The 25,015-nt window shown below is 41.7% G+C and overlaps 1 long non-coding RNA gene across 2 annotated transcripts in view; it reads left to right on the forward strand.

Annotated features, from left to right (window-relative positions):
- The first annotated feature begins 2,908 nt into the window (after positions 1–2,908).
- LOC130684386 (uncharacterized) overlaps positions 2,909–25,015 on the forward strand; it is a 39,303-nt gene continuing 17,196 nt past the window's right edge. The window contains exons 1-3 of one of the 2 annotated variants that reach the window (XR_008998637.1): positions 2,909–3,728; positions 5,763–5,803; positions 8,005–8,423. This is a non-coding gene — a long non-coding RNA (uncharacterized LOC130684386). Of the gene's footprint in view, positions 3,729–5,762; positions 5,804–8,004; positions 8,424–25,015 lie in introns of those variants that run through there. The other variant, XR_008998638.1, reaches the window with a different exon arrangement.

Genomic DNA, 25,015 nt, shown 5'->3' on the forward strand with positions numbered 1-25,015 from the left:
GCTCTGGGCCTCAGCTCTTGGCCAAACTGCTACTTCACCCTCCAGCAGAGCCTGGGATGGGTCTCCTCCCACCCCTGGTCTCTGGACTTATCAGGAGCAGACATCTGCAGCCTCGTCTTCAGAGACCACCCAGAGGGCAGCCAGAGAACCCCGGGGCTCTCCGAGAATTTGAGGAAAGGTCAAGAGTCACTTGCTCCAGCCAGGTTACTGAAAGCATCTCAGGGAGACCCGGTGGAAAGGTCATCTTAAGAGAGTGGCAGGGCACAACTTGAGGGGAAAAGAGGTGAGGACAGAAGAATTATTTTTTAAGTAGCAAAAAGTACATCTGTTTCTGGCTCAGCTTAGACTTTTGAGTCTGATTTTTATTTTGATGGCATTTCTTTGGCTTTTCCAATTCACGTCTAAATCGTGAAATGTGTCCATTATGCACTTCTGCGCTTGCGCGTATGTGCCATGGAGCACAACGCTGAAATGTGTTTTCTCACTTCATTAAACATTGCTTTAGAATGGCATCCAAATGTCCGCTCTCCCCATCTCGTCTAGAGGGGATTGTGTTACCTTGCCCTGCAGTGGGAACAGAAAGAACACCTAAGTCACAAGCTGAGATGTTTAATATTTTTCAATTTCACATGTCCAACTTCGCAAGCTGATTAAAAGGTCAGCCTGGCCAGCCATGCCACTGCATAGACCAGCCCATGTTGTCCTGCAGAGATGCCATTCGCCTTGAAAATCTCTGATCCCCACAAAGCAGCCAAAACTGGCCTAAGCCCCAGGGAGCCCTTTCCACTTCACTGGGTGAGGTGCTGACTCCACCTCCCACAGGCAGGCCAGGACTCATTCTGCTGACTTAAGAAGATGCCACGTAAATTAGAACTCATGTAACCATATGGTTTAAACCTGCGGGCCATATTTTATACACAAATGACTATGACAGGCGGTATTTTTGTGCTGACAAGCTGTATTTCATCCATGTTTACTTAGAATTCCATGCTCTCGTTTAAAGCCAAGCAAGGAAGTTTATCATACTTTTATGCAAAAGTTTGATTGCACTTTCTCTTATTTAAAAAAAGAAGAAGAATTCATGGGGGCAGCTTTTGCTTCTTCCCTAACTCATTATCCAAATGTGGGGTGCCATGGTGGTTTGAGATGTTTTGACAACAGTTTGAAAGGAGTTCTGGAGCCCTGGCTCCCAAAGGGCCCCATGTTGAGTGTGCTAAAAAGGTATTTTATTTGGCTCCCCAAAATAGTGCATTAGTTTACCAACCACCCAATGATATGCCCCCTCTGGGTGTTTGACCACAGAACCAATTGCTTCAACCTTTCTTGTCTCTGCCTCCTATAAAGTGGTAAATAAGAGAATCTCCAATACAAGGCCTCTAGGTTGGGAAAGAAAAATAGTAAACAAAATGCTGGTTGGATCATTCTATAGCCTCTGGTCCTTAGAAGACAAACCTTAGGAAAATACTTTTCAAGTTTAGAATTCTGATTAAATTCACAACCCAGCAAGTCCCAGAGACTCTGTGTCTATATGAATATCACAAGAACTAAGAGATTTCAGCACAAATCTTGAACTCAACTGAATATATGTATATAATTAAATATATATAAACATATATATATGTAATACGTTCCTATAAATATGTTCAAAGGAGTCCTTGTAAATATGCCTTCTCACTTGAGAAAATGTCTTGGACTCCCTCTCATTCTCTGCCCTGCTTTTGCAATCCAAAGTGACCCTGTCTCCTAGACCAAAACTAGGCATGTACTGTGAGAAAGGTATTTTTTCTTTTTTCATGTATATATTTTTTTCCAGTTTTATTGAGAAATAATCGACATATATCACTGTATAAGTTCAAGCATACAGCATGATGGTCTGATTTACATATACTGTGAAATGATTACCACAATAGTTTCAGCTAACAATCCACCTTTTCATATAGATTCAATAAAAAGAAAAGAAAGAATAAAGGAAAACACACATTTTCTCAGGATGAGAACTCTTAGGATTTATTCTCTTACCAGCTTGCCTATATATCACACAGCAGTGTCAGCTACTGTCATTGTGCTGTGCAGCACATCCTAGTTCTTACTTATAACTAGAAGTTTGCACTTTTTGACCATCTTCCCCCCTACCTCCTTCCCTTATCCGCCATCCCTGGTAACCACAAATCTGAACCTTTTTCCTGTGATTTTTTTTCTTTTAGATTCCACATATAAGTGAGATCATATGGTATTTGTCTTTCTCTAACTTATTTCACTTAGTATAATGTCTTCAAGGTCTATCCATATTGTCATATATAGTAGCATTTCTTCATTTATGGCAGAATAATGCTCCATTATATATGTGTAATGATATTTATATATCTATTTATATATATATATATATGACAACGCTTTTATCCATTCATCCATCTTACTGTAATGACTCCTTTTCATTTATAATTCAGATGATTTGGGTCCTTTCTCTTTTTTCTTTGGTTAGCCTAGCTAAGGGTTTGTCAATTTGTTTACCTTTTCAAAGAAGCAACTTTGTTTAGTTAACCTTTTCTACTGCTTTTCTGTTCTCTGTGTCATTTATTTCCACTCTAATCTTTATTTCCTTTCTTCCACTGACTTTGGGCTTAATGCCTTGCACTGCTCTGGGAGTGATCACTCCTGCCTGCCCACCTCTGGGGTCAAGCGCCACCGGGCTGCATAGCTTCCAGGAACTGTCGCCAGCATTCCTGGTCAGATGCAGCCAGAGTCACTCCACAGCAGGTGGGCTGGGACTCCACTCCTTGCCTGGGCACGGGGCATGGGCAAACCGAACACTAGGGCTGGCAAAACTCCTCATCTGAGGCTGCAAATCAGGCAGATCTGCACCCTGCCAAGTTCCTCAGGTCAGAGTTGCATCCCCAGCTTGGTCCCGCAGGTGAATTTCTGTTGGGATTACTCCTTGGGCACTGAAGGTAGGAACTAGGCCTACCAAGATCTGTGTGCTGCTTGTTGCAGGCTCCTACCCCATCTCCGTCAGTCAGATGCCCAGTGATGGAGCCCCGCAGATTCCCCTGCAATCCCTGTGGTGCAAGATCAGAGTAGGTGGTCCCATAAAGCAACCCAAAATGCTTGGAGATGGCTGGTGGTCCCCATGGGTTCTCTTTTCTTGCTGGAGGAAGCAGAGGCTCAGGAGAGACCTCTCTGCATGGTGCTATGCTGACCTCCTCTTACCCTCTGACCAGTCTGTCTTGGTCTCTGTGCATCGGGGTGCATCGGCCTCCCTCCAGGTTCTAGGATTCTCTCGGTGGTGTCCTTGAATAGGTATTAGGGAGACTGGAGTCAGGAATTACCTATGTTGCCATCCTCGTGGCACTGATTCAGTCTTTTTCTGATTTATGAATAAACTGAAAGAAGATATTCTGACAAAGTTACCAAAATTATAGTGACATTTAGTTACATATTTAACAAATGACCTTTATTGAATGACAAACATTTAAATAATTAGATAAAAATGAAATGATAACATTTCTTTTCTTTCACGACTGTCCTGACCTCTCCAGGCACATAGTTGCCACACTTGAACCCCACCCAGAACATCAGGATGCGCCACCCTGAAGGTCTGAGGAGGCTTCTAGGAGCTCTGGGGAAAGCAGGTCACCTCTTTCCAGCCAGGCAAGGCTGGGTCTGAATCCTGACTTCACCTCTCACTTTCTTTAAGCAACTCCATGCCTCCAAGCTCAGTTTTCTCACTGGTAAGATGGGATGAAATATACAATGCCTAACGCACTTATTAAATGTTCATTTCTTCATTCTACCCCTAACTGTAGGAACACCTGTGCCCCCCAAACGGAGCGTAGCGGTCTAGGATTGGGGAAAGCGTGCGGTAACTGAAACTGGATTTTGCCTCCCCACCATGCTCCTCCCTCTTGGCACCATCTCTCTTTCCTGCCCTTGTCTTTTCAAATCTTCACTGACAATGGCTTAGGGACTGACTCACCCAGGTGCTTTTTAATGAGAGGCTCTGCAAAATCTTAAGGCTTTTAGAAATGTTGAAGGGACTAATTCTCTTTAATGAATATGTGCCATTCTATTTTTAAAGTAACATTAATACTGCCCAAAAATGAGAAATACAGAAAAGTGCAAAGCAGAATTACCAGTCATCCTGCCAACAAAAAGCAAGTGCTATTAACATTTTGCTGTATTTCCTTTTAATCTTTTCTGTGTGACTGCTGATTGTAACCTTTATTTGTGTGCCTTTTAAAAGGGGTGATTACACAGTTGTTTTTTGTTTTGACTTGGAAGAGAATGCACACACAATTTTGTATCTTTCTTCTCATTTAACATTATGATCTAGGAAGCATCTTGTATATTATAAACTTCTCATAAACAATAATTTTTGAATGGATGTAAAATAAGGGATACATTTTTAAAAGTAAAACTTCCAACTCATTTAGATGCTGTGGGATGTACATATACAAAACCAAAACTAAATGTAGGTTCTCTGAGGGCAATGATTTTTGTCTCTTTTTATTTTCTGCATAACCCTGGACTTAGACTAATGCCTGGCCCTTGATAGAGACCCTTTAATAAAAAGAATAAGAATGGACGAACATGTAGACTCTGTCTTCTAACCATCACCATCCCCGGGTTTGCTATGAAATCATTCTCGTAATGATTGACAAGTAACTCACTCTCTTCCTGCTCTAGTTTCTTCTATGATCTGTTGCTAAGGCAAAAATAAGAGTAAATAAGTGATTCATAAAAATAGCAATAGATTTTTTAAAGTACCTGTTTCCCATTTAACACCCTCACAAGTATGTTTTGAAAACTACAGGGAAATCTGAGAATGCTTCAAATTGTTTTCAGGGTTTTTTAAAAATTAAAAAAAAATGCAAGTTATAATAAAGCCATTTCTATCCTCAAATATCCAAATATGTTGCCAACTCTGTGCAGATAAAAAAAGGATGTAATGTAATGTAAAAATTAACTATAAAACATCTATTACTTTGTTTAGCCAACAGATTTGATGCCCAAGAAAAAAATTCAAAACTTTGCCCTGCCCTGGAAATATTTGAGTAAAGTTCTAGCAATGGTTGTATCTACTTAGGTTCTAGGGCCTCATCACCAAGAGTGAAGGCAAGATCAGTGGTTGAACTGAAGGTCCACAGATCATAGAAAATTTCAAATATCAATTGGGCAGAGATGAAAGGCTATTTTCTGAAATGCCTATGTCTAGGGAAAGAACTCCATGAATAGAAGAAAGTAGATTTTTGCTTATCTATGGGCCACCACAAACTTACCCTTGATTTTTACTATAATTCTTGGTATTTTGCATTAATTACTGTCATAATTCTTTTTTACCTCACAAAAAGAAAAACCCTATAAATGTCCAGAGTCCTATTGTATAAGCAAAATTTGACTTTGAAAGCAATATAATGTGGGCAAGAAAAATGTTAAAATTTTAAAACATTATCAGTACCATTTAGCCTCTTATACCGACTCTGGCTCAGGCAGCCTGGGGGAATCTGGGAGGTCACATTGCCATACCATCAGCTCTCTCCCAGGCCACAGCTTGGACAACAGAGGGAGTTTCTGAGGCTGCAGCAAAAGTGAAGAAGAGCTTGGGTGAGGGAACTCCCCAGGGAAGGCTGAAGGAAGTGGGGAGCGTCTATGTGATAAAGAGTAGGAGATAGAGAACTTTTTGGATTTTAAAAGTTAATCTTTAATTATGTGAGAGGATGTTTATGCAAGAGAGTGACCTCTTTTTTCCATCTCTTCTGGGGCAGGTCAGAAGAAAACTGACTTAAGCTGTGCAGCGTGGATTTAGGTAAGACAGAAGAAGGAATTTCCTGAATGTGGAGGTCGTTAAAAACTGGAATGAGTTACTAAGGGAGTCTGTGGACACTCTTCCTCTAGGGAGCATTTAAAAATAAGATAAATTTTCATCTGTCAGGGAGGGTTTAGAAGTAATCCAACCAGAAGGCTTCTCAAAGCATTTTCCAGCCCTAAAACCTGAAGGCTGAATTCCCTCCAATTGTATTTCTACAGTTAACTAGATGTGAGATGGATGCCTTTTAAAGCAGAAGTCAGGATTTCAGATCCAGTAACTATTGCCTTTTTTCCTATAAGACACCACTCTGCATAAAAGACTAAAGTTGTAACAGTTGTTGGCAACCACATCAAGGAAAACATTCACACATCAAAACTTGGCAAATTAACTTTGCTGGACACCTTCATTTCATCCTCACAAATAGAAAATGCCACACCCTCCTCTATTTCTTTTTGTTCCCTTTGGTCTACTGAGCACACCTTTCCAGTTTTTAAGTTTATCTTTCCCAGACAGTCATTCCAAATATTTCATTTTACAGCTAGTCATTTTCTCCAAACAGTCTTCTGAAACCTAACCAAATATTTTCCCATAGATTATTTGGCTAAGTTTCAATATCAGATATACCACGCTAAAAGAGGAGCTTGCATTTTGGAAAATTATACACATTTTTCAGGCACATTCCTTTCACTTTCCCCTGCATTTTAATCAAGCCAAGCCAGGGATTTGCATACACCCTCAGAGGATGGAATATCTGCAGGTGGGTGCTGAGTGGGTGCTGGTGTAACACCTCTCTCTGGTAATTTACCATCTTTGTATGAGTTCCAGGGTTTTCCTTTCCTTTAAATGTTTTGAGTCTCCTTTGTTTCAGACCAAGCAGGAATTTTAAAGGGAATTGATAACCACACCCTCCTCCTGTTCACTGGCACCTCCTTCTCTTCATTCTTAGCCTAACCTTCTTTTTCCCTTCAGTCTCTCCCCCTCCTTGTCACTCCCTCACACCAGGCATTTATCAAAGTTCCCTCTGAGTTCTCCAATCCCTTTGTCTAAAGTGAACTCTGAATTTGAGTGTAGAGAAAAGGAATTTGGTTTAGGTAAGAAAAGGGGAAACTAGACAGGGAAAAGTGAAGAACAAGGGGCTTTGGCCCCTATGAGCACTGGGCAAGATGCTGTCTAACAGTTATCTCTTAAGCAGAGAGGGACAAGCCCTCGAAGAATGCAGTGGGGTATATGCCATGGCAGGATTTGGGCAGAAAGAGATGTATAACCTCCTGGGGAGACAACATGGATTTATTCACTGGTTATGAATGAAAGTAGATCATGTAACTTACACTGACCATAGGACTACCAAGTGTCTACCACTTTGCTTGTGGCTCTAAATTAAAGTAACTATATTTCAATAATAAAATGAAAGAAAGTCATCATTATTTTTACTTCTGTAGAAGCTTCCAGGAGAACTTCAAGTCTTGGTGGGGATAGGGTGAGGAGAGAGCTCAACTTTAGCTCTTGCACACTGTGAGGAAAGTAAAAGAGGTGTGTTCTCTTCTTATACAAGCAGGGAAAACCAGGAACAGAGTGCTGATATCATTTACCCAGAGTGGCCAAAGTAATCATCAGGGTCTATGCAACTATATGTAATATTTGATTCACCAGGATGCCGTTAGGTTGAAATTTATTTGTATAGTTAAATAGGTAGTAAGGTAAAAAAGAACAAAAAAATATATTCATAAAATGATATTAAATTGAGTTTAACATCCTTCAAATATTAAAATGCATGGTTAAATATTTAACACACTGAGAGAAGCATATCAATAGCAGTCAGTCTTCTTGGTGATAGCTGGTTTCATCAGCATCTCCAAATCTGCAACCCCAAGGTTCGGGTCTACCTGGAGAGCTAACCACAGCTCCAGCCCTCTTCTGGCCACTCCGAGTTCAGCTCTCCTTTCTCAGAAAGAGGGATGGGGTAAAAATAGAGGTAGAGCTAGAGACAGGGATAGAGATGGGAAAGTCACAGAAGATCCTTTGCACCGGTTCTACCTCTGGGGGCCTACACCCTCCTGGACACAGTATTGACTATTAGATGGTGAACCCAGCTCTGCTAACCAGTAGCCCAATTCTTCATGGAACAACCCCTGCGCGAACTGCATTTTTGTTCCCTGAAGCATTGAGAGATGAACATGAGCATCATTTTTCCCTTTCAGGCCACCACTTGCTCATCTTCATTCAACCAACCACCTCACTCACTAGCAGATGAGAATCATCATTTTCGTACATGTTCTGAGCTTTCGCCATAAGGTAACCAGCTGGCTGTGTCTTGGTCTCTCTCCATCCCTAGCAGGATGGACCCACGATCCTGGCTCACAGAAGCGTGTAGCCCAGTCAGGGAGGTTCTGCCCAAACTCAGGGCTCCTCAGAGACCAGGTCCTCTGCTCGAACTTCTGGAGATGCCCTGGTTCCTCTACAGCAAAACAAATCACCTCTTTGAGCAAAAAGCTCTGAAACTTAGAGGGCAGAGAGGATGAAGGCTGCAGATCTCTGTAAATTACATATTATCCACTCCCAGGATGCCTGTGAACATAGAGCCGACAACAGCAACAAGAAGCCAATGTCTGACACCTAAGGTTCCTAAAACTCTACATAAAAATATACATAGAAACAAACAAACAGTGGGTAAATTATTTTTAAGAGGAAATGCTTCCATTATTTTCTTGAGTTTTTCTTGAGCTTTTCCAAATAGCTTCAAAACTGGTAGAAAAACCAGTCCTGTCTCCTAAATTAGCTCTTGGATTCAAATTATCTCTGGTCTGGGACTGAAAGGCTTCCTTGTGCCTTTATGAACTGAACTGAAAAATATAGACTCCCCCAGTCTCAACCCTTTCTTCTCTTTCGAAAATGTCACAAGGAAAAGCAAAAAGAAGATTTAAATCACATATCATCTAAGAAAGACAGGTCTGTTTGTTTTTTCATTAGCCTGTCAAATTAATGAAAACTTTATTCCTTATGGTGAATTGGGAAAGGAAAGGGTGCCATCCCTTTTCTGACACCCAAAATCTGATATACTCTCACACTTTATTCTGAGAAGGTTCCCACAGCACTTTGCTCCTCTTGACAGAGAGCATCTCCATTGTGCTATATTGAACTGAGTTGGTGCTGAACAAAATTTTAGGTGTACAATGCATCTAACTCATTAGCTGTGAACTCAAGATGTCTTGCACATCTCGACAGCCACGGTGTCTCACGTCAAGCACTCAATAAAGCCTGGTTGACTCAATGAACAAATGAATGAACAATCATGTCTAAATCACTATGATTTTCTCCTTCCTTTCCCCCCTCCTGACTTTCCATAATAATCTTTCCTGAGAATCACTCCATATCCATTTTCTTCCCCTAAGACATTTTAGTAATCAAAGGAATGCACCATATTCCCAGAGTCTCACACATTCTGTTTCTTATTTCATTGGAGAAAAAATTTACTGAAGAGTCCTCCTGCTGCATGTGGATTGAATTTCCATTCTGTTCTCCCCATTTCCACCTTTCTTTTATTTCTGTCTCCATCAGAGCCCTGCACTCAATATGCTGCAGAAATAATTTTCTGCTGAATGAGGTCTGGCCATAAGTCAAGGGCAGATTTATGAAGGCCTCTGCACAGACTGTTCCCTGGCTTACTGTCGACATGACACTTTAAATCTTTGATCACTCTTACACATAACCCCTTCACTGCTGAACCGTCCGGACCTACGAGATGAGCAGCACTTCCTGCCACGTGAGCTGTGTTGAAAATGCTCCTGAGCCATGCAGACAGGGCATCATCTTCACCAGGACCCAGGGGTGCCCAGCACTCTCAGGGGTGGCTAAAGTATTTCCCCACATCACTGCTCTTTTCTACCTGCCTCTGCCCGCAGAAGGCAGCTTGTCATCGCCACTGCCATTCCCTGTCATCCACTTCTTCCTTAGGGAGGCAGGAAAACCCCACTGCAGTGTGTGACACCTGGACGGCTCTTTTATTTAGTGGGTTAGTCAGGTGTTCTGTTGTCTCTAAGACTGCGGTTGCTTCTAGGAAAACAGAAGATTCCTAGAAACCAGTCAGAGAGTGCCTCGTCAGAGAAGAGCTGGCCAGGAGTACTTAGAGACGTAGTACATCTTCTGCTACTGTTGAGATGAACACAGGCTTCTGTCCATGCCCAGTTGTTAGCAGAGACCCTCAAAGAGAAATGAGGATACATTTTTCTTTTGGCAGAAGGTGAACTGTGCCCCTGCTGACCTGAGTCGGTGTGGTCCTCAGGGCCTCACAAACCCTGCTCCAAAGAAGAAAAAGAAAACAATAGGACACAAAGCGCTGAGGAGAGCAGCATCGCTCAGTGCCAGGTCAGCCTTCGTCAAATCCCCAGAAAGCTGGGTGTTTGCAAAAGACCCTAAGTGTTTCCTGCTTGGTTGGGGTGACCCATGGAGGACAGGGTGCTCCTGTTCGGATCTCAGATGAACCCTGCAGAGCCACCCATGCGCGGCACCCTCCCCTCAGACCAACACTGAGGCATGTCAGAGGGGCTGCCTTTTCCTCCTGGCCAAACCCCATTTGTCACTGACACCTGCCAATTGTGCAAGGTCATCCACCAGGGTATTTTCATTATCTGCTAGATAAGGTGGGAGAACTGTTACTCACAGAGAATAAAGACATTCCCTCCCTGATAACATCCATTTGTCTCCTTCTTGGATCATTTTACTTGGGCATAGCAATGATTTCAGGCAGGTATACATCTTGGGGTTTATGAGATACTGCTAATTCTACAAGTATGTCATTAATCTACCTGCTTTAATGTGGAGTTGTAATAACACAGGTGTACCATTCCTTAAATGTTTTCATTTTAAGTATTTTCAAACAAAATTTTATGATTGAATTTGGTCCCCTAACTTCTTATTTATGAAAAGAAGCTGGCTACAAATGAGATGTTTGAAAAGCCACTTTCTCAACATTTCTCCCAAAACATTTTAAACACTGCAGCCAGAGTATGACGGCCACCTTGGAACAATGGGGATAACTGACAAGTTTTGTGCATGTGTATTTTTAACCCGTGCCCCAGAGTTTCTGAGCCTTTGGGAGCCTACAGAGACAATGACTCTGGCTTAATAACTGTGAAATGCTATTGAACCACCAATAAAATATATTCTTGGCCACAGAACAATAGGATACTTACAACAGCCAGCACTGCTGCCAATCACAGGACATTCATGAAAAAATGACTTGAGTTCCTTTAGCAACGGAACGGCCCCTTGTAAAACGTGTGTATACAAGCCTGAGGGTTTGGCAGCACCAGAAGAGCTCTACAGCCACACACCACAGTTTGGAGTATGTGGGACTGTTGTATTTATGTATACCTTGAAGAAAAAGATCTCTCTTGTTTGCAGAAGATAAATTTAAACATCGGGGGGGTGTGCCAGTGACCATGGCCTTTACCATGTGCATTTTTACTCTTAACGTCCATCACATATACATAAGAGCACTTTATTCTACAGGTCCATTAAGGCATTCCCAAGGTTCCTTATATATTGACGGACAGATTTGGTGAAACAGCAAGTTATTCCACATGAAAGTGATTTTTTTTAAGTTAAAGGAGGGAGCAGGACCTAAAATAAACAGGAAAAGAAGGAGATGTTGTTAATTTAAAGCTGAGAAGTGCTCCCTTTCTGGGAAGAAGTCATTAGGCTCCAGTGAGTCGGCAACGGGAGGCTAACCAAACGGCCACTCAGAGGTTAGGATCAGCAGCCAGCCCAATTCAGGCAAACTGCAAGGCCCTGGCTCTGTTTTGAAGCACACATTACGTATAGGAGAACTGACGGGTAAACATCCTGAAATGGAGGTATTTGGTCTATAATCACACCAGACCCCTGAGCCACGTCTGGAAATCTAAATCAAGAGATATGGACAGAAGCAGCATAAAAGGTCAAATCAAATGTCACTTAGTGGGACAACCCAGTTACATGCAGGTTGAGGTCATAGTAAAGTTTTTACTGTTCTTCAGCTGTGTCCCATTATCATTCATCAGCCTCTGCTCCATGTGAATTGGGGATGTGATGGAGCACAGATAAAAGATTTTAAGTTGGTTCTTCCCTGTCAAAAAGGGGCAGAAGGAGAAAATGTTCATGCAGACAGGGTCAGTCGGAAGAGATAGTTGAAGAGATAGCACATTATGTTCCATATTTTCCTTGATCCTTGACTTGTTAGGCTGAAGGGTAACAGTTCCAAAAGGGTCCAAGGGAGAGATTGCAAAAGGAGAGGTTCTAGGAGCTATAATGACAGAACTCTTCTTTGAATTTGATCTAGACCTTAGATTGTATAAGACACATTTCACCGATAAAGATGAAATCTTTTTTTAAAAAAAACAAAATAAAATATTGTTTTCATTAGTTCATGGAGTGAGGCCAGCACTATGGCAATGGTTTCTTAGTAAGCGTGAGTCCCTCCCTGGGCTGTGGCCTCTCTGAGAAGAGGGTTCTTCACTGGTTCTTCATTTTTGTGCAGCATCCAGCACAAGGCCTGCACAGAGTAGGTTCTCAGTAAATGTTAACTGACAATGTGGCTGCAGCTAAAATGCTATGAGTTTAATCACTTCTTTTGCTTTGCATCTTTTATTGGTCAAAAATGGTCAAATATTGGCACTTTCATCTGGTTAAACCTAATACTTACCAAATATCCCTATATTATTAGCTACTTCATTTATTCTAAAAATTTTTTCTAAGAGGCACTGTGTATCCACCACTGGAGCCAGACTTAATTCCACTTACAAGTGAGGAAAGTGATCCATAGTTTAGTTAGAAGGTTGCTAAAGCCAGGTTACTTAGTTGAAGAATAGCTAAGCCTTGGGTATTATCTCCTAAGCCTTATATGTTAGTCAGGCACCTTTCCATTGTAGGTGAAAGAAACCCAATATAAACAAGCAGAAGCAGAAAAGTGGATTTAGTGGCTCATAAACTAAGACATTAAATGGTGATTTTTTTCCAGACATTGGAACTCAAGTAGTAGCAATATTCTCTTTCAATTTCTCTCTCTCTTTCCATCTCTTTGTTCTACTTGTCTCTCCTTTGTATGTCGGCCTCATTCTCTCTTATCACAGGCTTTCTCTACATGTGAGAGGCCCTAATTCTGTCCTAATACCCACATACCGGCTCTTAAGTAAGGATATGATTGACCTTACCTGGCCCACACGCCCGAGCCATGGCCCAATCCCTGGGGAGAGGAAGACTGGCTTTGGCCACCGTAGGTCATGAGCCCACCCCCTAGAGGCAGTCTTATGGACTGATATTCTTTCCTGCCCCCACCCCCCACTCCCATGCCAATTCATATATTAAATTCTGACCTCCCAAAGTGAGGGTATGCAAGTGGTAACTTTGGGAAGTATTTAAGATTAGATGAGGTCCTGAGGGGAGCCCTCATGAATGGGATTAGTGCCCTTGTAAGAGTCATGGAATTCAAGGAAGCTTCGTTCCTTTCTCGGTTCTCTGTTGTGTGAGAATACAAAGAGAAGCCAGCCATCCGCCGCCTGGAAGAGGGCCCTCACCAGAACCCAACCGTGCTGGCAGCATGATCTTGGACTTCCAGCCCCCAGAACTATGTGAAATAAATTTCTGTTGTTTATAAGACACCCAGTCTATGGTGATTTGTTACAGCAGCCTGAACAGACTAAGACAGCCAAGGATGAGACTCCATCATTAACAATTATCAGAACCATCTAGGACTGAGAAGAAGCAATTTCCCCATGAAAAGAGAAATGAGGCTGACAAAACCAGAGATTTTTGCCTCATCAATCTATCCCCATGTCCCCTCCATCCTGCCTGAGAGCTCTAAGATGATTTGTTTGCTTACCTCTGAACTATGTCCTCATTATAAAGTTGGTATTCATGAGACTGAAAGACCACATCACTACTTACTCTAATTTGGACAGCCTCACCCACACCCACCCCCAGCAATTGGAGGTGATCACAACTTGCTCTGGTCAGGGGCAAAGGACCTCAAGAGTTAGTACACCTTTCTGCTGTGCCGGAAAAACTTGGTCTCCATGTCTGCCAGTTAGTTCTGATCATATCACACCTGTGGACTATGCTGGGTCAAGTCAGATCTCATCAAGTTTCAAGATCAGGCGCTGCCCATTTCACCGTAAAGCAAACCAAGATGTTTGTGGGCATCGGGGCAAACCTGTCAGGCCCAGGCAAACATGCAAGAGGTGACAGCCAGAGAGTAAGCTATGTTGCGTTTCTAGAATGGGGCAAAAATTACAGGCATTCCAGAATTAATTAGGGGAGGACCAAGGTTATCAGAAAGTGAAGTTGTAATAGTTTGATTCAGCAGATTTTCTCGTTTCATGATAATATGTGCCCAGGGATTTATTGATAAGAGATAAATGATTAAAGGTATATAGGGGTATTTAATGAATATTTGTTGAATTAAACTGGATTAAATTCAGGGTTGTCTGACCTTTCAATTAAACAGTCATGCATGCTACGGCTGGTGGACTTAGCTGTGTTCCTGAAAGGAAAGTGGCACATCTGGTAGCAATTAGGAAGCAGTGGGCGCAGCACCCTGGCAGAATTTGGTTGTGGGTGAAACCCAAAGGGTGTGACTGCATCCACCATACGAGGTGGCCTGAGGACACCCGCAAAGGGCCGAGGGAGGGACTCCTGCCTTTCAGAATACCCTCACTAAGCAACCGTGCTCTACTGTGTGCTCTGCTAAGAGGTCTTCTCCAGTTTCAAGACTATGTTATTAACAGAGGGTGCCACTTTAATATCCTGCTGTGGCACTTAACAGTAAAGATCAAGAGCAGCCTGGGGGAGAAGTAAGGCAGGTTTAATGAGACAAAGTTCAAACATCTTGAAAGAATGCGGCCCTCAAGGGCTGGACCCAGCACTCGGGAGACTGCACAGCAAGAAGGGTGCGTAGGGTGCCACCCGGTGGCTCCTTACTAGTTTTCAGCCACACCTCATGAACTCTTAAACTGCACTGGGTAAATTCAGCATTGCCCTGGGGGAAAAGCCCAAAGGGTTGGCTGCTCACAAGCGAGATTTTCCCAGAAGGTTTTTAAAACCACTCAGTCAGCAGAAATTCATAGCTGCCAGCCTTGGGCCATTTTATAAGCCAACAAACCAGCTGGTTGGTGGATGAATGGTGGTGGGAAGTAAGGTTGGGGATTATTAGTATTGGTAAAGAATGTTGTTCCTAATTGGTTGAAACCACTCCTTAAATTATTAATGTAGGTTACACACTGCAGAACAAAACATTGATCTGTAGTATCGTTTACATAGCAGTTAGGATGTGCCAGCACAGTTCTAAGGGCTTTCCACTTGTGACCTCATTCAGTTACTCAACACCCTGCAAAGTGCATACTGTTATTACTCTATTTTATAGATGAGGATCACGTGTATTAAGTGGCAGTACCAGCATTTGAAAGCAGGAATTTTGCCACCAGAGGCCATATTCTTAACTGCTATAAACACTGCCCCAAACAGGTTTTTTTTTGTCTTTTAAATGAGATTATATATATAGAATATATGTGGAATGCACCTAGCACATATTATTTTACAGATAATGTAATATCTACTTAATGTATTCTATTGTAGTTAACAATTATTATTAGTGGGATTATTATTTCAAATAATTAATGGTAAAGATGATCTTATTTGACTAAAAATCACGTAAGTACTAATGACCAAGGAAGTGGACCAGTGGTAGCCAAGGCTGTGTTTCTAGCCCCGAACACTGATGTATGGAATTACAAACTTTCCTCGAGTTTCCCCCAGGGCTGCTTATAGAGGTAACTCCTCAGGCCTTCTGGGAATTTGGTTTTGAGATCTTAGGATGATGCTCCAAGAGTGCATTATTGTGCAACTGACATAAGTTTGCCCAATATTAAAACAGTAAGACTTTTGAAAAGGAATTTTGAATATAAATCAGCCAAAAAAAAAAGTTAGCATTATCAACCATTTTCAAATGTGGTTTTTAGTTGCTTCCATGTATCACTGTAGAAAGGAAATTGTGTCATTCCAGCATCCACCCAAGACAAAAGATTTAGCAGCCATCTGAATGAAAACCTAGCTGGATATGTGTTTTATGAGAATCATATAAGTATGGAAGCTGAGAAATGTATTATGGCCAATATGTGATTGTTTTGTCCACCCACCATCGAACACTGAACTGAGTGTATTCGAAACTGAGTGGACAGGAGGTCTTGGTCATCTGTGAACACACCAACCCAACTCTGAGTATCAGAACTGTGTGAAAGGAGCATCACAAAGGGCTTCTGTCTGTCCCTCCGCACCCACAGCTGCAGGAAATGGCACACAAAGGATGAAAAACCATTTGCTTTGACTGAATTTGGGGACTGTCAGAGCAACAAGTAGGATCTGGGTTTACTTTTGGTTTTTGGTTTGTGTATGTGTTTATTTGCTTTTTAACCAGAGCAACTTTCTGAGTGCAACCTTCATAGAATTTGGAAGAAGGAAGGCTTTATCTGAAGGTGTTTTTCCCACCAAACTGCCCATTACCATTTGAAGAAACATTTCTATCAGTTATAAGCCTTTGCTTGAAAGTTTTTGTGTTGCTATAATGTTAAGAACAGAAGCTGTGGCATTTTCATTTCAGGCATAAAGAAAAAACTGTTTCCCTTGTTTAGAAGGCTCCTGTGTTCCCTGCAGTGCCCCCAGATGCAATGTTTGTTTTAGGCTGAAGGAAGGGAAGGAAGGCAGAAAGTGAGCTGAGAAACGGCTCTTTTTGTAAGTGTGGCAGATCATTAATAACCAGTGAAGGATGGACTCAAGAAGCCTCAGAGCACATATTTCTAGGATTAAAGTTGAAGACTTCATTAATATTCTGGAGGAATATTGTTCCCATGAAGTTTTCTATGGGCCTAAAATCCAACCCTCATGTAAAAGACAAGAGGAGCAGGAGGCCCTACGATTGCTCCCAGAACAGTATCAGCAGAGGAAGGAGAAGCATAGTTTCCTTGCTGTGTAGCTTTTTTGTTGTTAATCAGTTCACGTTTCATCTATTTTGACTGTCTGTCTAATATTGTATATTGTGGCATAATGCTGAAAATCCATTTCTTTGGAAAATGTTCAGCTTTAATAACATAGAGTGTGTGTATTTATTTTAATCATGTTTAGAATTACTTCAGCTTGACAGTTATCACCTCATGCCAGAGGCCTTCCAAATTTCAGTTTAGTCTGCCTAAACCAGCTTAGCCCAAGAGGCCCCATGCACAGAAAGAAGAAAACATAGAGTCTCCGTTTTGGCTAGAGAGGGTTGGAAGGAGAGAAGGGGGGCTTCCCCACTGCCCAGTTTACATACTCCCATAACAGAAGTGGTCTCAGGAATGGCTAGGAGATGGATACCCCAATACCTACATGGAGTGAAAAGGGGAAAAATAGGGGAGACAGAATTTGTGATAACTCTGCTTATCTTGGGTATAGTGCATTGGGGGATAGAAGATGCACATCAAAGAAAAGAAAACTGGGGAGAAAGGGAGAAACTCATTTTGTTTTAGGAAAAACCTCCCAAGGGGAGAAAAGAAAGCAGGCAAGTAAAAAACTACATGTCCTGGTCTCCCGGAGCCACAACAACGCTCAGACTTGAGATCCGGCAGGTCTCCTCTCCTGGCAGCCCCGCTAGCACAAGAAAAAGCCACTTGTCCAGGTCCGTCGGTGGCTTTCCTGCCTGACTGCTCAGGCCTGCAGCCCCGGTAAACATATCTGTTGATATTTTGTAGCTCTCAGATAAGAACAGCCCTGTTTGTTTAAGTACCGAATTCTCTATTCCCTCCACTCTGTTTCTCCAAAATGTTTTTTGAAAGCCCTTAAAGAGAATGTCTCTGAAACATAAGGAATAGATCATTAGTATGTCTAACAAGGAACATTTTTTATGTAAAGCTCTGACTCCATAGTGAACAAAAGCAACTGTTCAGAACCCTCAAAAAAAAAAAAATTGCCCAGCAATTCTAAGTTAATGGGCAAGATTAATGGATTGTCATATAATGTGAATGGAAGGTATTAGAAAAAAGAAAGTGGCTCTACAAAATTGGTTTGGGATTGGAGTCTACCTGAAGGCCCTTCAGCCAGAGGATTACTGTCTGCAGTGCTCACAGCCAAGCAGTGTATTAATTTGAAAGCCATGCCTTGTACCGATACCCAGCACTTAGTGGTTGGTTTTATGTTAAAAATGTTTAGTATGAAACCTGTGCTGAAAGTTTGCCCAAACATCTCATAGTTGATTGCAAACCCGAGTGCCTGGGGGCTCTGAGCCTGCACCTCAAGAATGTTGGTGATTGGGTGACATTTTGGCTCCACACCTGGATTCGTCAAGGCCTCTTAACTGGCTGCTGGGAATGTGCGCCCTGCCTGGGGCCCACTGCGCTCCCCCATCACCCCTCTGACAGATTAAAACACAACAGGGTCTGTTGCCTGACTGACACATTCCTCTCCTGTCTGCCTCTGAAAGGACTTTATTTAACAGTCCTGGAGTCGGGCTTTTGACTGACAGATTGTGAAGGGTAAAAGTCATTCAGTCCCATTAAGCTCTGTAACTGCTCTGGAACAAAACACCTTTAAAAAAAAGTGTCAGGGGGGAAGGGAAAATAGAGCTATGGAGAGTGGGGCCATGAGCTTTAGGGAGAAAAAAAGGGGATTCTTTTCAGGTTCAAAAACAATCCTTCTCTTTGCCTTCTGTCTATCAATTAGGGCGGCATTCCCAGAGGGAATACAGGCTGGCCTCATTGGTGTCAGTCAGCTGCCAGGCTCCTGACAGGGACACCAAAGGGCCTCATGTAGCCCTGAGGAAACTGTCTGTCAGGCCATCAGCAGCTGCTCTGACGACATCACCACTGTTTTTCTGGGACTATTATGGAGAAAGGGGGTGGGGGGCTCACACAACAGTCTGAGAGTCTCAGCTCCAAATCTCTGCTCATATTTTCCTTTTACAGCCCCCCACATCTCCTCAATCCCCGGATAAATTTCTTCACAAAACAGCCCCACATTTCCTTGCCTGGCTGAGCTTCAGGGTAAATGATAACTCACCAAGCCATGTACATGGTCCTAGGTGTTAAACAGGGGTTCTGCTTCTGGGAAAACCCAAGTCCTGACTGAGTACAGTCAATGACTCTGGCTCAAATGAGTCCAAAGAAATGCAATTTGCGGTGAAAAGTGGCTCAACCAGTGGAAAGGCCGGCACCGGCAGAGCTGTGTGGAAAGCAGTGTGGTCCCACAAGCGGCTTCATGCCAAGCCTTAGCCCTGTGAGGGTTCCTGTGGCTTTCATTCCCCCTGAATTTTGCTTGGAGTCTGAAGGCTCAAATGGAGCTCCAGACCCTAAGGCAGACTCAGCACCAGCCAAGCACTTCCCACTTCTCTGTTTTTCTGCCTTGCTCTGCCTTCCCTAAGGCCAGACTCACCCAGACTAACTTGGGTTTACCCCCAGAGACTCCTCTGTCTCAGCTGATCACTCTGAAGACCCAAAATGACAAAGGAGAGGTAGGTACATTTACCTGAGCTTCCAGACCTGGCTGGGAAATTTCCCCAACTCCCTCATAAGCTCTCTGGATTCTGCCTGAGACTCTGGGACGTAAAGAATCAGAACCCTGATGGCACCCTGCGAAGGTTCGTGGTTGTCTTTGTGTTCTGTGATCCTGGCTTTTTGATCACTGGCCTTTCCCGGTAGGCTTTTCACATTACAGGGAGCTACTTGCAAACGGTAATGCAGCCACTTTGTACCACACCAAGCACTGGAAAGCGCCTCTGCCAAGCCCACCACCAGGCCATTCATTGTGTTGCGATACTTCTGCTTCACTTCAGGGAGGGGATTACAGCACTTCACACTTTCCACATAAACCATACAAAATGTTTAGCCAAACTCTGTAAGAACAAGTACATTAAAGCTATCTCTGTACTGCCAGGGCTGTGATGTCTACCTCTCTTCTGTTACTTCCTTCTTCCTTCATTCTGAAAGCTCTGCTGGGGTCCTACACCTCCTGAGCATAAACTCCAGCTAGTGTGGCTGAAATCTATCCACAGAGCAATACACTGGTCTCAGGTTCCCAGATGCTGGGTCCCAGTATGTACCACCTACATGAGGACTATGCCTAGGGAAATTCAGAATTAACCAGGTTTTTGGCTCTGGGGGTATATGCAGAGGAGCAAATGGCTAGGATAATTAGAGAGAGAGAGGTTAGCCTGATTGTCATCTTCCTGCTCTGTAGCCTCAGGAAGACACACCAAGGAACCAGCCCTGTGCCATCTGCACCCACAGAATCTGTAGCTCTCATGGGAGACCCTACGTATCACTGATGATGAGCATTTCCAAATTGCTTTGCAGGCCTTTGGCTGTGTTTGCAGCACATTTTCATTACTGAAGCCTAGGGGAAGCAGCCTAAAGGATGGGGCAGGTAGGCAGGGATACTCACAAAGAACTCCAGCTTCCTCTGGCATCAGCAAAAAGGGATTTCAGTGACTGGGAGCATTTTGCTCAGGATGGATTACTTTGCAAAGGCCACTTGGTGGAGCCCCAAATGAGCAGATCCTCCTGTATGCTGAGCGGAGTCCTGGGTTCCCATCCTGGGCTCCACATCACCATCTAACATCCTGTGACCCCATTCCTTCTCTTCAAGATTTTCCCTGAGGACTTCAGATCTAGTCTTGTGAGATGCTCATGTTTCTGACCTTCAAATAGACAAGAGTTTCCAAACACTTCTCAATCAAAGGCCCAATAGTATAAGATCTGAATATCAAATTGCCTGTACTGGACACAAAAGTATCTCTGGTTACCCTCTTCACAAGGAATTCCTGACTGCTTTCACCCACCTTGGGTTCTCCATAGCCCTCTTCAACTTCGTGTTCCAACATCTATTATATCAATCACTGTGCCCCCTGTTTTTCTTTTCAATGTGCTAGCAAGTGCTAAACAGTCCTTTGGGCCCCCAATAACAGTGAAGCTTCCTTCCTCGTGTAAATATCCATTGTGTAGCATCTTCTTTTAATGGTTTATTCTTGTAGTAGTCCCCATGACTGATGTGGCTAACCTTCAACCAAACCTGTTACAGTTCAATTTTAATGGAATAAATAATTGTGCTACTGTTTAGACTTTATATGTAAATTTAGACAAGTCACTCTCACTTATATGTGAGTGGATCCCTCCACTGTGGTTCATTCAACTTAGAGACATAAACAAGCAATAACATCAATCATAAACACCATGCTTCCATCTTTCATTTATACTCTGTGCAAACCATGAGACTCAGTAAGAGACACTTGACATAAAAATCTCTAACTTCTTCCCCATTCCCCAACTCAGGAAAATTCTGAACCAGAAATGCATGGCATGTTGCCTTGTGCTAATAGCTACATCTTTTAATTTCTCTCCATAGTAGGATAGGAAGTAGGAATTTAAAAGACTATCTATAATTCCCACTGAGACAAATCCTGTGAGGATAACTCTAACATGTTCCTTGGACTTTTGTGAGCTTCTAAATATCACAAACACCCTTACTCAAAGGTATATAAAACTCCATTGTTGTTATCATTATCAGCTGTTTTCTATCAGACACACACAGCTTTCCTGATAAAACAGAAATAACTTTGAAAGAATGGGGATATAGGAAGAGTCAGAATAACCAAAAATAATTGAGAAAAAAAGCCAATATATGAGCCCTAAATTTAAAAATTGCATAACTTCATGGAAGTGTTTTGGAAAAGCTCACCTGAAAAGATGATTGGAATCAATTAAAAGTAGAGGCAGCTGTCAGATCCCAAAACTATAAAGAAGCTAAATTTTTCCAAGTTAAGATCTTGATTCCCAGCAATGATCACAGTCTAGGGATGTAAGACACCCAAGCACATTTGCCTTTGCTTTGCTTTCCTAGACCCCATGGATTATTATATTATGACTTCACTAGAATAATCAATATGTAGAAGACTGGCTCTTTTAAAAGAAACTAATATAAGAAAAGCCACTCTAAAGGTAAGATTAACCCTGGTTGGGAGTGTTCAGTATTGAGCACTGAATTCCCTCTTAATAGCAGTGGACTATGAATTTAATACAAATAGTTAAGGTTTATCTTATTTCTTTTATACAATGATTGGCTTTAAAATATATTGTGCCCATTACCTTTCAAACACTTGTTTGTTCTTAAATGTAGCAAGAGAAGGAATGAAAGGAAATAATGGAGAGAACAAAGGAAGAGATGAGAAAGTAAGATAGCTAAGCTTGTTACCAAAGTTAGTAATGATACATCCATGAAATGTCCATCCATCTGCTGGGCTGAAAAAGCCACAGAGCCCAAAAGATGACTTGTCTCAAAATGTTGACATTCAAGTAATTCTTAAACTAAGCAATGAGAAAAGTTTGATCTGGTTGCAAAATGAAATTGGGTATCATGGTGCGTCCTTAGCCTGAAAGAACTAATCATTAAAAAACTTTATTCCACTATCTATTTTTTCTAATTTTTTATTGCCTTTTTTCCATTTAGAAACGAAAGCAGTTTATACGAAAATGCTGTTTAGCCTTTTGCTATGAGGTAGAATCGCCTTATGCCACCCGGGAGAGTAGGCCTTTAGTTGAGACCAAAAGCCTAGTATGTTTTAACTAATGGAGATGAAAATAAGGTTCCAGTAAAAATAATAGACTTTGGACAAGAAGTGAAATGTCATAATTATAAATAAAACATTTCAGATTAGCCTATACTGTTCAGTATGTTTGTGTGTTGAAAATGAATGCATTTCATTGAATTTCATGGCTTTTTTCTTATAATTTTAAAGGGAGTAGATATTTAAGAATCTTTGGCAGGAAATCTTTCTTTAAAAATGTTGTTCCAAAATCCAAATCTGTTTTCTTGCCATTTGCCATGTGTTTCTCTATCTAGTAGTGTTGACAAGTTCATTGTCAATGAATTATTGATAATTCTTAATCCTTTCTGGAACCTCTTTATCTTTCCTTATTCCTAAATTTAGGAATTCCTTATTCCTAAACAGCCAATTCTTATTCTTTCTTGGAACCTCTTTATCTTTCTTAGGAATGGGAAGTTTTTTTTTTTTAATCTCCACATTCTTTTTAGGACTGGAGATGAAAGAATCAAGAATATTTTAAATGCCCAATATTCTATACTAATTGATCAATACCTGACTTATTTCCTAGTCATTTCATAAGTGAACATGTGAATATAAGACTCAACCAAATGGTTGACAAGTAAGAATGATGTGAGGTGCAAATACATTCATGATGCTAAAAGATGCCACTCATTTCTAAGGTCTCTAACACCAGGGATACCATGGCTAAGCCACTGTCCCTCTCATAACTAACTTCATATCAGTCTGGCCATGACAGAATGTACTTGTGGCTTTCCTTTGAATTCCTAATAAAGATCTTCCATGAAGCTTGTTTCTTCCCCCTGTTTCTTCCATGACCCAGGCAGCAGGGAAAATCAAAGTACAAGCTAGGGAACAACCAAGAACCTAAAACCAACTTCTCTGATCTGAGGTGTTTGTAAAGATTGAGAGAATTAAAACTTTTCTTCAGTTCTCTTTAGATGTACATTTCATTAATTTTGTTCCTGTTTTAAATACTTGAAATGTTCATCTAACTGGCAATTTTTCTGGAACAGTCACAACTCATGTACTTCTAAATAGGTGTCAGAAAACACTAGCGTGTTTAATATTGGTTTGACTTTTACAATCCAGGCTGCTAATGTGCAAAGGTGGCCTTCGTGCTAGCCTGATGCATTGCCTTTTCTAGATGAAGGTACATCGTGATATCCGACAATGGTAACATGATTAAGCAGCTGTATTCTGAGCATCAGTTCCTCAGTGGTGCTTTAAGCATACTTGAGAGAAGGTAGGACCTCCAATATAACACAAATATTAATTTAATAGATTTTCTATGCAAAACAGGACAATATAAGCTCCCAGCCCCCCACTTTAAATCTCAACCACCATGCAGAGAAAAAAGCCAGAAACAATAATATTTTCCCTTTAGGGTTGGATTATTCCATCAGCAGAATATTTTTGTAATAGAGATCTACTTATTGTTGGTTTTCTACAAGTATTTGAATACAATTTTAAATCTTTAAAAAAGAACTCATTTTAAGCAAACACAAAAGAATGGCAGGGAGTCACTTAGAAATCAATATGACACCAGAGCACAAAATATCCACTTACTAATTACTTAGCTTCATATTTATAGTATGCCTCTGGGCATATCTGAAATGTTTTATTTATAATTATGACATTTCCCCTCCTGTCAAAAGTCTATTATCTTTCTTGAAACTTTATTTCCACCTCCATTAGTTAAAGAGCAAAGGAATTTGCCCATAATGCAAAAATATTTCAAGAAATAGAATCAACTGCTTAAAAATATATACCTGCCATCACCAGTAGCACTTATAACAACATAATGGCAAGATTTGAGTAACGCGTCGTTGGCTGTTTCCAGAGGCCCAATATGAAGTGGAGACATTGAGTGCAATTATGCGGCTATTTTAGGTTTGGTTGCCTGGCTTGAATGACTGGGATAATAGTCCCAATTATTCTCTGCACTTAGTATGTGTAGATCCAGTCTTAAATTATGATTGGATGCAAAGCATTCAAGAGGAAGACAGGAAACTCAGATTCTGTGTTTAAGAGGATCAGTGATTAAGCCTGTGATGTTGAACAAGTTTCATCCACCATGTGTCTCAGTTTATCCATCTTACAAATAGGGAAAGGAATAGAAACCCCATTTTATTAGAGCCAATTAAGATGATTGTACTTAAAAACCTTTCCAGCAGCTGTGAGAGAAAACATCACATAAAACAAAATAATGTGTCAAACCAGTTTCCTACAAAGCAGAGCCTGAGGCAGGAATTAAGTCCTGATGCTTTCCTCGGTGCAACTGAAGGGCAATGAATGTGAAAGGAAGGAGAAGCGAGGCAGGAAATGATTAAAAAAGCACTGCCAGGTGGTGCATTAATACGTGGCCATTGTTTCAAGGTGGGCCTCACGGAGAGAAGGAAGAAGGAGAGGAAATTTATCTACCCAATTCCTACCCATCTCTTTTTGCCATTGGTCAAAGGGCACACCATGGGAACTGAACACCCCACACTTCTAGATTGCACCATCTGGCCCCTATGACATATTCCGTACTGAGGGATGGCATTGCATCAGAGTTGGGACATGGGAGAACCCCGAGATGTGGGTGTGTGCCCCAGTGG

The sequence above is a fragment of the Manis pentadactyla genome, chromosome 7, assembly GCF_030020395.1.
Source record: "Manis pentadactyla isolate mManPen7 chromosome 7, mManPen7.hap1, whole genome shotgun sequence".
NCBI classification, from domain to species: Eukaryota; Metazoa; Chordata; class Mammalia; order Pholidota; family Manidae; genus Manis; species Manis pentadactyla.